This window comes from Giraffa tippelskirchi, chromosome 4, assembly GCF_054371585.1.
Source record: "Giraffa tippelskirchi isolate mGirTip1 chromosome 4, T2T-mGirTip1v1.2.pri, whole genome shotgun sequence".
Taxonomy (NCBI): domain Eukaryota; kingdom Metazoa; phylum Chordata; class Mammalia; order Artiodactyla; family Giraffidae; genus Giraffa; species Giraffa tippelskirchi.
Genome location: NC_137278.1, coordinates 15,946,297 through 15,958,299, shown reverse-complemented (window position 1 = coordinate 15,958,299; position 12,003 = coordinate 15,946,297). Strand labels below are relative to the sequence as shown.

At 43.6% G+C, this 12,003-nt stretch overlaps 2 long non-coding RNA genes across 2 annotated transcripts; one reads left to right on the top strand and one right to left on the bottom strand.

Annotated features, from left to right (window-relative positions):
- Positions 1–308: 308 nt before the first annotated feature.
- On the top strand, positions 309–11,627 carry LOC145544891 (uncharacterized). Its single transcript, XR_014081689.1, has 2 exons — positions 309–637; positions 6,809–11,627. It is a non-coding gene; the product is annotated as an uncharacterized LOC145544891 (long non-coding RNA).
- Positions 3,848–6,978, bottom strand: LOC145544892 (uncharacterized). The gene is made up of 3 exons (XR_014081690.1): positions 6,930–6,978; positions 5,885–5,932; positions 3,848–3,921 (listed from the first exon to the last, which is right to left on the bottom strand). It is a non-coding gene; the product is annotated as an uncharacterized LOC145544892 (long non-coding RNA).
- Positions 11,628–12,003: the final 376 nt, after the last annotated feature.

The following is a 12,003-nucleotide window of genomic DNA, read 5'->3' as shown; positions in this document are numbered from 1 at the left end:
ATTAATAAACATAAAATATTCACCTGGGGATTATGAGGGATTAACATGGACCTAACACTGACCCACACTTGATTACCCATTATGTTTCCAAGCCAAAGATAAAGAGGATTGAGGGGAACCCTTCCCCTCCCTTGGAAAGTTGATTAAAGTGATGGATGAGGCTTTGGTGGCAGTTAGGCATCTGTAAAATACTCTCCTGTGAACAGACTCCACCCTGCTTGCTGGGGAGCTCTTTGACTAGGAGAGCTAGCCATAATGCAAGCAAAACAGGACCTGGTTGTCAAGGTTACAGAGACTCCGGAATTCCTGGACACCAAATATTCTAAAACTGCCGGATATATCATAGATATTAGATATTCTAAAGCCTGCTTTCACATGGATCATTTTCTTGGGATTTATCTCAAGAGAAAGAGTCAATATATTAATTTTCCTAATGGACCTCAGTGCTGACAAGGAGTAATGAGGAAGCTTCTTAATGGCCTCGTTTTCCATCTGTCCTGACACCACTGATGATACTCATGTTGTATTCACAGGACCAGTTAAACCAGGATGCAGTACTCAGGACTCGACCATCTTTTATCTTATCAGAAGAAGGAAGGCTTTGTTCAGAATTTAGTTTTATGAACAGAGTCTCAAGGTACATGGATGTATTTTGGAAAGTCCCTGGTCCCCCAGTTTTGGTATATTTCAAAAATAAAATATTCGTTTTCTTTTCACATTCTTCTATAGCATACTACCAAAACTCTAAGTGCTCAGGCGAAAGGTGGAAGTCTGGCACAGGGATATTTTTATATGCTTATGTTACGCTTCCAACACACGTCCCGCTTGAAGAAAGTTGAGAATTTGTGGACACTTTTGTCAAGCTTTTATATCATTGCATACCATCTCTAAGCAGATTTTACAATCTAGTAAGAAACAATAAAATTTATTTCTGGGTTTGTTGAAAGGATTAAAATAAGACACAGTATGGCGCTGTGGTAAAGAATCTACCTGTCAGTGTAGGAGCGGCAGGAGATATAGGTTTGATCCTTGGGTCTGTAAGATCCCCTGGAGGAGAAAACAGCAACCCGCTCCAGTATTCTTGCTTGGAAAATTCCATGGACAGAGGAGCCTGATGGGCTACAGTCCATGGAATCACAAAAGAGTCACACACAACCACGCGTGCATACACTTACGTATAAAGGCTAGAACAAATCCCAGCATGGTATAGCCAATCGAGACCTGTATTTTAGTTACAAAATTGTAACTTCAGAGGCTTCCTCACTTTCTGGGCCATGAAGTTGAATATAGATAGCTGTTGAGTAGAGGTTCTGGATGTCTCAAACGAAAAGGCCTGTTCATCTATTAACTTGTGAAAGCACTGTATCCTACTAAGTGTTGTGACAGTGATGGGGTGTGACAAAGAGCTGAAAGATGGACATGTTGATGAGAGTAGCTATAGAAGCCCCTGAGCTCATCAGACTTAGAAAGTATGCTGCTGTTTTGTGCTCAAAGGTCTCACAAATTGACCCAAACCTACTTTTATCTGCAGACCATGAGGTGGATTTAAATTGTTACATTGCTGTCTGCATCATGTCTTCCTTTGAAACCTACTTCTATACCCACCACCAGAACCAAATTCCTGCTATATAAATATTGTCCAGGAAATCTGCTCAAATTTTTCCCTCAAAGTAGCTGTCCTGAGCACATACAGAAATCAACTCTCTGTACTATGAGCTCGTCTAATCACTCTCGTGTATGTGTGTGCGTGTGTGTGTATGTGTGTGTGTGTGCGTGTTGAAAGGGCATTGAAAGGGTACTTATCCTATAATGCCTGGCAGTATAATTTACCTGCATAATCTCTTGTAATAGATGCTGCTATTGCTAAGTTGCTTCAGTCGTGTCCGACTCTGTGCAACCCCACAGACGGCAGCCCACCAGGCTCCTCCGTCCATGGGAGTCTCCAGGCAAGAGTACTGGAGTGGGTTGCTTTATATCTGTGGGCTTCCCTGGTGGCTCAGATGGTAAAGAATCTGCATGCATTGCAGGAGAGGAGACTTGGGTTTGAACCCTGGGTGGAGAAGATCCCCTGGAGAAGGGGATGGTAACCCATTCTGCCTGGGGATTCCATGGACAGAGGAGCCTGGCTGGCTACAGTCCATGGGGTTGCAAAGTATCAGACAAGCCTGAGTGACTGTCACTTTTCACTAAATCCGTACTATCTAAAGACTTGACTGATCATTATAAAGACATAATGTAGGAGGAAAAAAAATAAGAAATTTGGCAAACAAACAAAGAAATCTGTTCAAGATTAAGGAAGTCTGTCTGGAAATCCCATGACACTTGTAAACCAGGGTTCAAACTCTAGCTCCATCTGTAAAAAAGCACTGTTATGTGTTATTGCTGAATTTCCTCATACATAATAATATCTTGCTGGATGGTTACAATGGTTATGTAAGATAATGCATACAAAGCCCCTGGCCACTAGCAGACACGATGAAAAGTAGCAGCTATTATTCCATTTACTGAGGCATGGGGCTAGGAATTAGTTCTCGTCAAACGTGTGTCCTGTCCTAGGAACTTTATAGGTTCACTCTTGTAATTGTCCTAAGGCGCTCACCGTACAGATGAGAAACCTGCATCTCACACAGTATAAATCATGGATCCAAAGTAAAGCCATGCTGTGGTTTTTCTAAGATGTGAACTGGGTCTGGACCTCACCCTTGCCTCATTGCTCTGCAGCTTCTCTGGGAGGTTTTATTACGTCAAGGGCAGAAGATGAGAAGGTTCCTGGAAACACCAAAACAGCCACATCCTAAATCAAGCACACTTTCGTTTTCTCCAGTCATAGATACTCAGGAAGGCTGGACATGCAGCCTTATGCCCAATGTAAACTAAGGCATCTGGGATGCTAACAAAGCCTGAAACCCATCAGGGTTTTGAACTATGAGGAATCCGCATGGTGCCTGTGGGCAGAGCAGCATTCTTAAATCCAAAGCAAGGATACCAAATTATGGTCATTTCATTTTACAAGGCTTCCCTGGTGGCTCAGCTGGTAAAGAATCTGCCTGTAATGCTGGAGACATGGGTTTGACCCTTGGGTTGGGAAGATCCCCTGGAGAAGGGATTGACTACCCACTCCAGTATTTTGGCCTGGAGAATTCCATGGACTGTACAGTCCACGGGGTTGCAAAGAGCCAGACACAGCTGAGTGACTTTCACTCATTGTTAATGCATCAATTCTTTAATCCACTCACAGAAGCAGAGTTTATTGTTATAGGTTAAATTTGATCCCCTCAAATTTGTCTGTTAGGGTCCTAAACCCCAGAAGCTCAGAATGTGACTATATTTAGAGAGACAGTCAGTAAAGAATCTTCTTACAATCCAGAAGACCTGGGTTCAATCCCTGGGTTGGGAAGATTCCCAGGAGAAGGGAATGGCTACACACTACAGTATTCTTGCCTGGAGAATTCCATGGACAGAAGAGTCTGGCGAGCTATAGTCCATGGGGTCACAAAGAGTCGGACACAACTGAGTGACTAACACTTTCACTTTTTCAATTCCTGTAAAGAAGTAATCAGGTTAAAATCAGGTCATGAGAGTGGGCCCTTGTTCTATTTCATTGGTGTCCTTGTGAAAAGGAGGAATTTGGAGACCAATGTACAGAGGAAGGATAAGGTGAGGACTCATGGGGAAGAAAACCACCTAAAAACCAAGCAGAGAGGCCTCAAAAGAGACCACCCTGCTGACACCTCGATTTTTGTACTTCTAGCCTCCAGAATTGTGAGAAATAAATGTTTATTGTTCGTTAGCTTCCCAGCCTTTGGTGTTTTTTCCCCCAGCAGCTGGAGCAGACTAAGACAAGTGAGTTCCACTTCTTCACATCTTTGTTTCTTCTTCCATCTGAGGCCCCTTCCATGGAAGTTGTGAGACGAGATTGGCCTGCAATGTGAACAGACTGCACGCTTTAGAATAATCTAAAGGTCACTTACGGACTTCAGACTTTTGGAACCCTGCTGAGCAAGTATTTTTGTGTTTCTGGATCTCAAAACTCTTTTTAGAAGAAGCAAAGCCAATGGAAACCCCACTTGCACAAGTTCTAACCTGAGCAGAAGGCTTGGCATGCAATGCCATCTAAGTACAAAGCAGCCAGCATCCTCCCTCCAGAGACAAAACACATTATTTCTATGACATGCTTGGTCTCCATCTGCTCAGAGAAGAGGAGCGAATCTCCCATATGCTTCATCATTGGGCTGGCCCTGCCTGAGAGTGTGGCTCCCCCAACAATGCAGAACTGAACGTTAAGTAACTTGAGGCTGCTTTAATGGAAATACCATATGGGAGCTAGATGAATGAAAACAAATGAATACCTTGATTATTTTGTTCTGTTTTTGTGTTAATAAAAGCAATTGCCACTAATCGCTGATCAGTTTCTAACCATTTTGGTGAATCCATTATTTACTTTTTTTTTCTGAAGAATTCTCAAGCAGTAACCATCATCCTCATTGTGGAGATTATATATTCATGAAAAAAATTAAATACCCCCAATTATGTTATATGGTCATATTTTCCACATAAACACAGGCATTTATTTCCTCCTGCAGTACCCAGAGCCAATGCAATATGTAATTTGCTAGGCTATTTGGCAACTAAGAATGATTAAGACCCTGCTGTTTGCAGTTAATATGGTGCATAACTTGAGTTTGAGGCCAGAAAAGAAAGTAGGGCTGATGCTGAACTGTACCTTTGTTTGTGAGAGTGAAAGTTTTAGGGAATATCTTGCCTTGTTTGGTAGGATATTGCTACAGATATGACAAAAAGGAAAAAAAGAACTATTATTTCATTTAATATTCGTGTATTCAAGTGTTAATTTTTGCATTTGATTGTAAAGTTATCATTATATGAAAAAACATCAGGCTCAATTGTGTAGAGGGCCTAGCGGTGAGACAAGCAGAATGAGATCCCTACATTTGTCACGTGGTACATGCCAAGCCATGACCACAGACAACATCTTTCATCCTGCAGAGTGATGCTGTCAATGCTTGTTTGGGGGTACAAAGAGGACAAGGTGAGCTAGTGTTAGATCAAGACAAACTCATTTAAGAAGACAAACTCGAACAAATAAAAAATTACAGACAGAAATATAAAAAAACTCAGAAGCATTTGCAAATGTTTGTTGAATGAGTGGGTGGTGTTACTCTTTTCCTCTGGAAGAGCTGCTCTATAGCCTTCAGATGGAATTGTAAAGCAAAGGGAAATTTCTGAGGGAGACAGGACAAGAAGAAGAAGGCTGTTCCCAGGGGCACCCTCTCCTGTGCAGGGTTTAATCTAGAAAGCTTTACTCTTTGTCCCTTTAAATTTCCCAGTGTGGAGGGAGGTGATTAGGGGTCAGTTGTCAAAAGAGAAAAGAAAACGTTCAGGGCAACCGATAAGATGGTTCTTGCGCAGCTCTGTGTGGTCCGTGTTGTGCTTAGTCGCTCAGTCGTGTCCAACTCTCTGCGACCCCAAGGAAGCCTGCGACCCCAAGGAAGCCTGCGGCCCCCCAGGCTCCTTGGTCCAGGAGCATTCTCCAGGCAAGAATGCTGGAGTGGGTTGCCATGCTCTCCTCCAGGGGATCTTCCCGACCCAGGAATTGAACCCAGTTCTCCCATATTGCAGGCAGATTCTTTACCATCTGAGACATCAGAGACCCCCATAAATGACTCTCCGTGACTGGTGAGGTCATGGGCTCTGTACTCAAGAGTGAAGTCCTTCAGAAGGTCAGGTTTGGCAACCAGATCCAGAAGACATTGACCAACATAGGGCAAAAACGTTGAGAGAAGTTTACAAGCATCTGATGACTACGTCCCTGAACTGTACTACAAATAAAAAGATGAAACCAAAAGAAATGCATGGCTCCACTTACCAGTTGGAGGTTTGCCTCCAGTCCTCCAGGACAATGCATTAAAAGCCACTATACAGCAGAAAAGAGAAAGAAATACAGATGTGAAATAGTTCAGTGGACAGTACCTCTTAGCAGTACGACAGAGGGAGCTGGGCCTAAGAATTCGGAGTGAACTTGAGAGGGGACGGAGAGAATCCAGCACCCAGCACCTAAATCAACTGTTGGGTCCTGTGGCCCATGTTCAAGCCACTGAAACTGAGCTTGCTCTAGTGATCCCAGTGCCATGCAGTTAGGAATTAATGCGTCTCACAGCTCTGGTCTGAAACACACCAGTTTGGTTCCACTTCGAAAATATTTCAAGTGGATGGACTGGATTCCCATTTTGGAAGGCCCTTGAGGAAGAAATGGAGGAGAAGCAACCTTGGCATGATAGGGGAGCCATCTCCACGGGTATCCAAGCTGGGAGAGCTCACTGCTGAACCTTTGAGTTTCCAGCTGAGGCACACCTCTGCCCTTCATCCCGGTTCTGTGTTCAATCAGTCACTGCACTAAACCCATTGCTGCGTTATTTGGTACCTGAGTCAGATCAGTTCAGCTTAATTCTGAGGTGCCTCATAGTGCCAGAAGGTAAACTTCTCTCTGAAACAACGGGCCATTGGAATGCTGGAAGTTTCTTTATGAAGACAGTGTGGAGAGCATTATCAGAAAGTAACGAACCCTTGACCACATCTGTTTTCCTTGGGACCAGAGCTCCACCTCCTCCGAGGAGCCACTGAAACAGGTGGCTCCATGGGGAGCTGACATATGATGGGTTCCAGCCTTGGGTGGGGTCAGAGGGCAGCAGAGGAGGTCGCTCTTGAGATCCTTTATAGCTCAGGGATTCTGTAAATCTGTGACATCTTAATCAAGAAACTTACTTTTTCTTTTCTTTTTCCTTTTTTCTAGCCACTTGGATTTTTCAACAGCTTAAGAATTCCAGCATCTAGCCCTGGACTATTTCCCCTGCTTGGTTGCCTAGGAATGGGTCTGCTAAAAATCTCGGGTTAAAAGAAGGTGCTGCAAGTACCAGAATGGATTGTGGGTCTGGCGGCAGAGTCCACTGAGGTTAGATGGAGACCGTTCCTGGTCAGCAAGCCCATTGAGCTGGTATCTATGGGCCATTTCACCTCCTCATCACATCACACATGAATGATGACAGCGACAAGGACTCTGAGGGTTACTCGTCTCGAATATTTCTGTGCCAGGACAGACAGGATGTGCAAGCATCATCAGACAGGCCACACGAGGAATGACTTTGAGCCACCACACAAATGCCCTGGTGTAAAGATATTCTGCTCCTTCTGTGACATCACAAGTGTGGAGACTGGCTAGAGTTGTGTCCAAAGAGAGTCTTTGTCAAAGCTCACAAAAAAGGTTTTCTCTATTGATCTTTTTTCATTATTATTTTTTGCACTCTCTCCCTCTCTTGTTTTAATTTTTGGTGTTACACTCCATCCTGCCATCTGCCAATCTCTTTGCATTTTCCCAGAGTCCTTAAATAGGTTCATTAAACACTTCCTTTAATAGATTACTATTCCACCTGCTGGTCTAATTCATTGCCTCCTGCTAGAAGGAGCTTGAGTTTACAAGAAGAGTCTTCTTTCTCTAAGATATAATTTTTAAAATGGAAGAGGAATCTCATTGTGAAAAATAATCTATAGCATTGCTTTGCTACATAAGACACAGTGATCAAGTTTAAAGACATTAGTGACTGACTGCTTCATTTCACAGAGTTGGAAACAGAGCAAGGGATATTTCTTTTGAGATGCCCTTGACAGCCCCTGTGTTGTGGGGCAATGTAGGGAATTCCCAGGGGGTCCTTAAGACTTGTTGACAAGACCATTTTTATGTTGGTGTCTTGCCACCTCTCAGTCCTCTCTCTCCCTGGACTCCACAAACTTCCTGTATATTCTGCCAGAATCTTAATTTTCAGCTTTGCGAATGTTTTCTGTTTCTCCCCATTATGTCTTTAAAGCTTTGTATTTTTTTTCCGTATTTACCTAGATCCTTTGCTCTCACACTTACTTCCAATTCAAGACTAGGGTTTTGAAAATTTAAAGCCAAAGTTGACTACTTTCAGTAGTTGAACGGTATCCCCTCAGAATTTTCATGTTGAAGCCCTCACCCCAAGTACCTTAGGATATCATTTCATTTGGAGAAAAGATCTTTGCAGACGTCATAAGTCAAGATGAGGTCCTTAGACAGGGCCCTAATCCGATGTGACTGGTGTCCTTATAGGAAGAGGAAATTTGGAGACATATACACAGAGAGAGGGCTTCCCTCTTAGCTCAGTTGGTAAAGAATCTGTCTGCAATGCAGAAGACTCAGGTTCGATTCTTAAGTCAGGAAGATCCTCTGGAGAAGGAAATGGCGCCCCCACTCCAGTACTCCTGCCTGGAGAATCCCATGGACAGAGGAGCCTGGCAGGCTACAGTCCATGGAGTCGCAACAGTTGGGTATGACTTAGCGAATAACCACCACCACCACAACACAGAGAGGGGAGACGATGTGAAAACAAGGAGAGGGTGGCTATTCACAAGCCAGGGAGAGAGACTAGAGCAGACTCACCTTCATGGACTGAGAAGGAACCAGCCCTGCTGACACCTTGATCTTGGACTTACAGCCTCCAGAATGGGAGGTGACACGTTTCTACTGTTTAAGCCACTGAGTCTGTGGAGCTTGCTTATGGCAGCCCTCGGGAGCTAATGCACTCATCTGCCTGGTGGGTTAAGTAAGGTGTGCATGAGACAGCTGAAGGGCCTGTTAACACGTAGGATAGTATTTCACCCCATGTACAGTGTGCTGAGGCTGGAGTGAGGAACCCTTAAAGCTGTCTCCTGGGTCTCCATTGTCTTCCTCTCAGCATGTAGACTGTTTGAATTTCAGCATTTGTTAGAGTGTAATTAGGGGTAGAAAAACAAGGACTGCCTTTTACACATGAGGATTCTGATGTCTACAGAGGTTGTTATTTGTCAATAAGACCTTTGTTTAAAAAAAATGCTGTTGGTTTGTGTTTGAAGAGATTCTGTATGTCTGCTGATCCTTCTTTTTAAATTATTGCACTTATTGGCAGAAAGCAAAGTTGGCAAAGGTAGCCAAAGGTATGCTGAGTATAGAAGAGAAAAGGCAACTTTATAAAGATCAGCAGTGGAGTACAAGAATTGATTGAGTAGGACTTCAATTTTTAGGCCTATACTTATTTTTTAAAAGTAGAGCTATCTAATAGTTTCTAAAAACCATGTGAAAATCGGCAAATATTCTCTCATGCTCACTTATTGCTGCCACCATAGTAAATCTTGTGGATGGAAAGGAGAACAGGACCCTAGATCCTTGTCCTCTGGCACTATCTCAGATTTTTAAAATCATGGAAAAACATACAAAGTTTATTAACGACAAAAGTTATGGTAGGTGTGATATCAGTGTTGATGACCAAACAGTGCACTCATTATTTAATTTTAGTTCTAACACTAAGAGGGACATGTTTAATCTCCTTTAAAAGGACATGTTTATTCTCAGGATACAGATGGGGAAACTGAGGCTCAGAGAGCAGCAGCGAATGGATGAGGTTGTTGAGGAAAGCGGGGCCACACTGCACCTGAACTCAGGTGTGTGTTTGCTCAGTTGCTCAGTCATGTCTGACTGTTTGCAACCCCTTGGACTGTAGCCCGCCAAGATCCTCTGTCCACGGGATTTTCCAGGCAAGAATACTGGAGTGTGTTGCCATTTCCTCCTCCAGGGGATCCTCCCAACCCAGGGATCAGATCAGACTTAGGGATCCAATCCACATCTCTTCCATCTCCTGCATGGCACGTGGATGCTTTACTGATGGGCCGTCGGGGAAGCCCCTGAACTCAGGTCTTAGACCTCAAATCAAGAGTCAGCTCATCCCTTCATGGGGGCAGACGGGACAACTTCCAGGTGTGAGACCTGCATAGTCACACGGAGCCCGAGGCTCAGAGACCCTGGGTCTGATTTAATGCTCGGCTCTCACTGTCTCCTGTGGAGGGTATGTCAGTTGATACACTCGGCCTTATTTGCTGAACCTGTGACAGTCCAACCAACTGCCCCTAGATTTCTCTGCTTTAAGAGCTCACAGCCTGGAGCCAGCTCCCATGTGCCTTGTCAAGTTGTCTTGTTCTTGGGTCTGGGACACTCTGCGTGGAGGCTGGGCTTCCAGTAAAGACATCTAAGTCCAGGTCAAGGACAAGTTTTTCAAAGAGCGGTGGTTGGGCTCTAGCCCAGCAAAGCCACTTCTTCCAGAACAAAGGGACAGCTTGTCTCACTAATAACCCAGGATTTCAACTCAGGAGACTGAAAGTACACGAAATATTTTTTTTAAAGTCGTATTTTCAGACTTAAGACAATCCCCAGATCCAGTCAACACAGGGCAGCCAGATTCAGAGATCCCATTTATTCTCATGATCACCTTGCACTCTTCTGGGTCAGGAAGCTGAAGCTCAGGGCATGTAAATAATTTCCCCCAGATTACATAGTTCATGTATGCTAGCGCTCTGATTTAAACTGATTCCAAAAGCATCTTCCCCCCCACGTTTTTTCCCCCTTTTGCTGTAAAATATAGCAGCTCTGCTCCTCTCAGCTGCGTGGTCTCGGGTGTGTTTAACCTCTTTATGACTTAACCCAAAAGGTGGTCTCCAAGGAAATGTCCAGTTCCAGTCTAATAACATCCTCTAGGAGCCATCATGAGCTCAACCAAAAGAAATTGGTCACTTCAGGTTTAGTAAATTGCAGTAAATGAAGCAAAGGATTTTGTTTCTTGAATATGAAGTCTGTGTTTACAGAAGAAAGAAGCGCTTGTGAAAAATTTAGGCAGGAGGAGACGAGGGCCGCGGGCCCCAGTCCTGTCTCTTTCTCCTCTGGAGACTTAAATTGGATTGGGTTTTCCTTTTCTTCGGCCTGTTTGTTTGTTTGTTTTAACTTGACTCTCCTTTTCACTGGACTCCTTGAAAGTCCCAGATGGAATAACAAAGCTCTCAAAACTCTTTCTAGCCACCAGGCTTGCTAAAACAACCAGGACACAAAAAGCTGTTAAAATCCCTGTTCAGAATGGATGGCCATCTGCTTCACCCTGCTCTCTCACCTTCCAAATGGCTGCAGATAAGGCAGGATAGGGTTCCTTTCCATCACTCAGGCTGAGGCTTAAAGGGAATCTGAGACCTCAGGACCACAGTAGAGCTTCGGAATATACAATGAAGACTTAACTCTTCAGTGGCTGTATCTTTATTCCCTGCCTGTTTCCAAGTGTGTTCTGCCATCCACCTTTGGTATCATGGAGAACTGTGTACCCTGAAGCTTTCTTTGGAGGGATGTTTGTTGTATATTTTTGTCCCTAAAGAGGAAAAGAAAACATAATGAATCACCTTGAAAATCAAAGAAAGAGAGAGAGAGCAAGCGAGAGAGAAAGAGTAATGGAATACCTGATCAAACTTATATCTTGGAAGGTGCATTTGGAGGCATGAGTGCTGGAATGTTTCAGCTTTCAGGACTGTACAGATTCATATTTATAGTCAGTCTGTTTATGCTATAGCATGTGTGGTAGCGTAGAATATCAAAGGAAGAGGTCTACGGAGCTGCCACCATTTTAAATGAAAAATGTCTCTTCTCCTCAAGCGTGGTGTTCTAATGTGGCACAGATGGAAACTAGTGCCTTTCTGTTTTACTGTTTCTGTACATTACACAGGCAATAAATACTGGCCAAATCAAGCTGTAATTTCTAAGGTTCCATATAACCTATTTTACCAGTATCAGCTGCCACAGTTTATGGATCTCCTAGATCCCCTAGAGAAAGCTGCCCAGGCTCCCAGGTTTTATAGGCCATTTCAAGGAGACCTCACAAATAAAGTGGGCAGAAAGCATGGTCCATATTTTTAATATCCATGCAGTTAATGCTGCATTTGCTTGTTATAGTTTGTACACTTCAATTATGTGTTGGGTAGACTCTTTCACTCTTCAAACTCACATTGATTCACTGATTCTTTCTAAACATTCATTTTCAGCTCTCTTGAGTCTTTTTTTATTTTACTGTCTAGGGTGGGCCTGCGTTTTATAAGAGCTGGGAGGAAGACTTGTTTTTCGACGGAGTG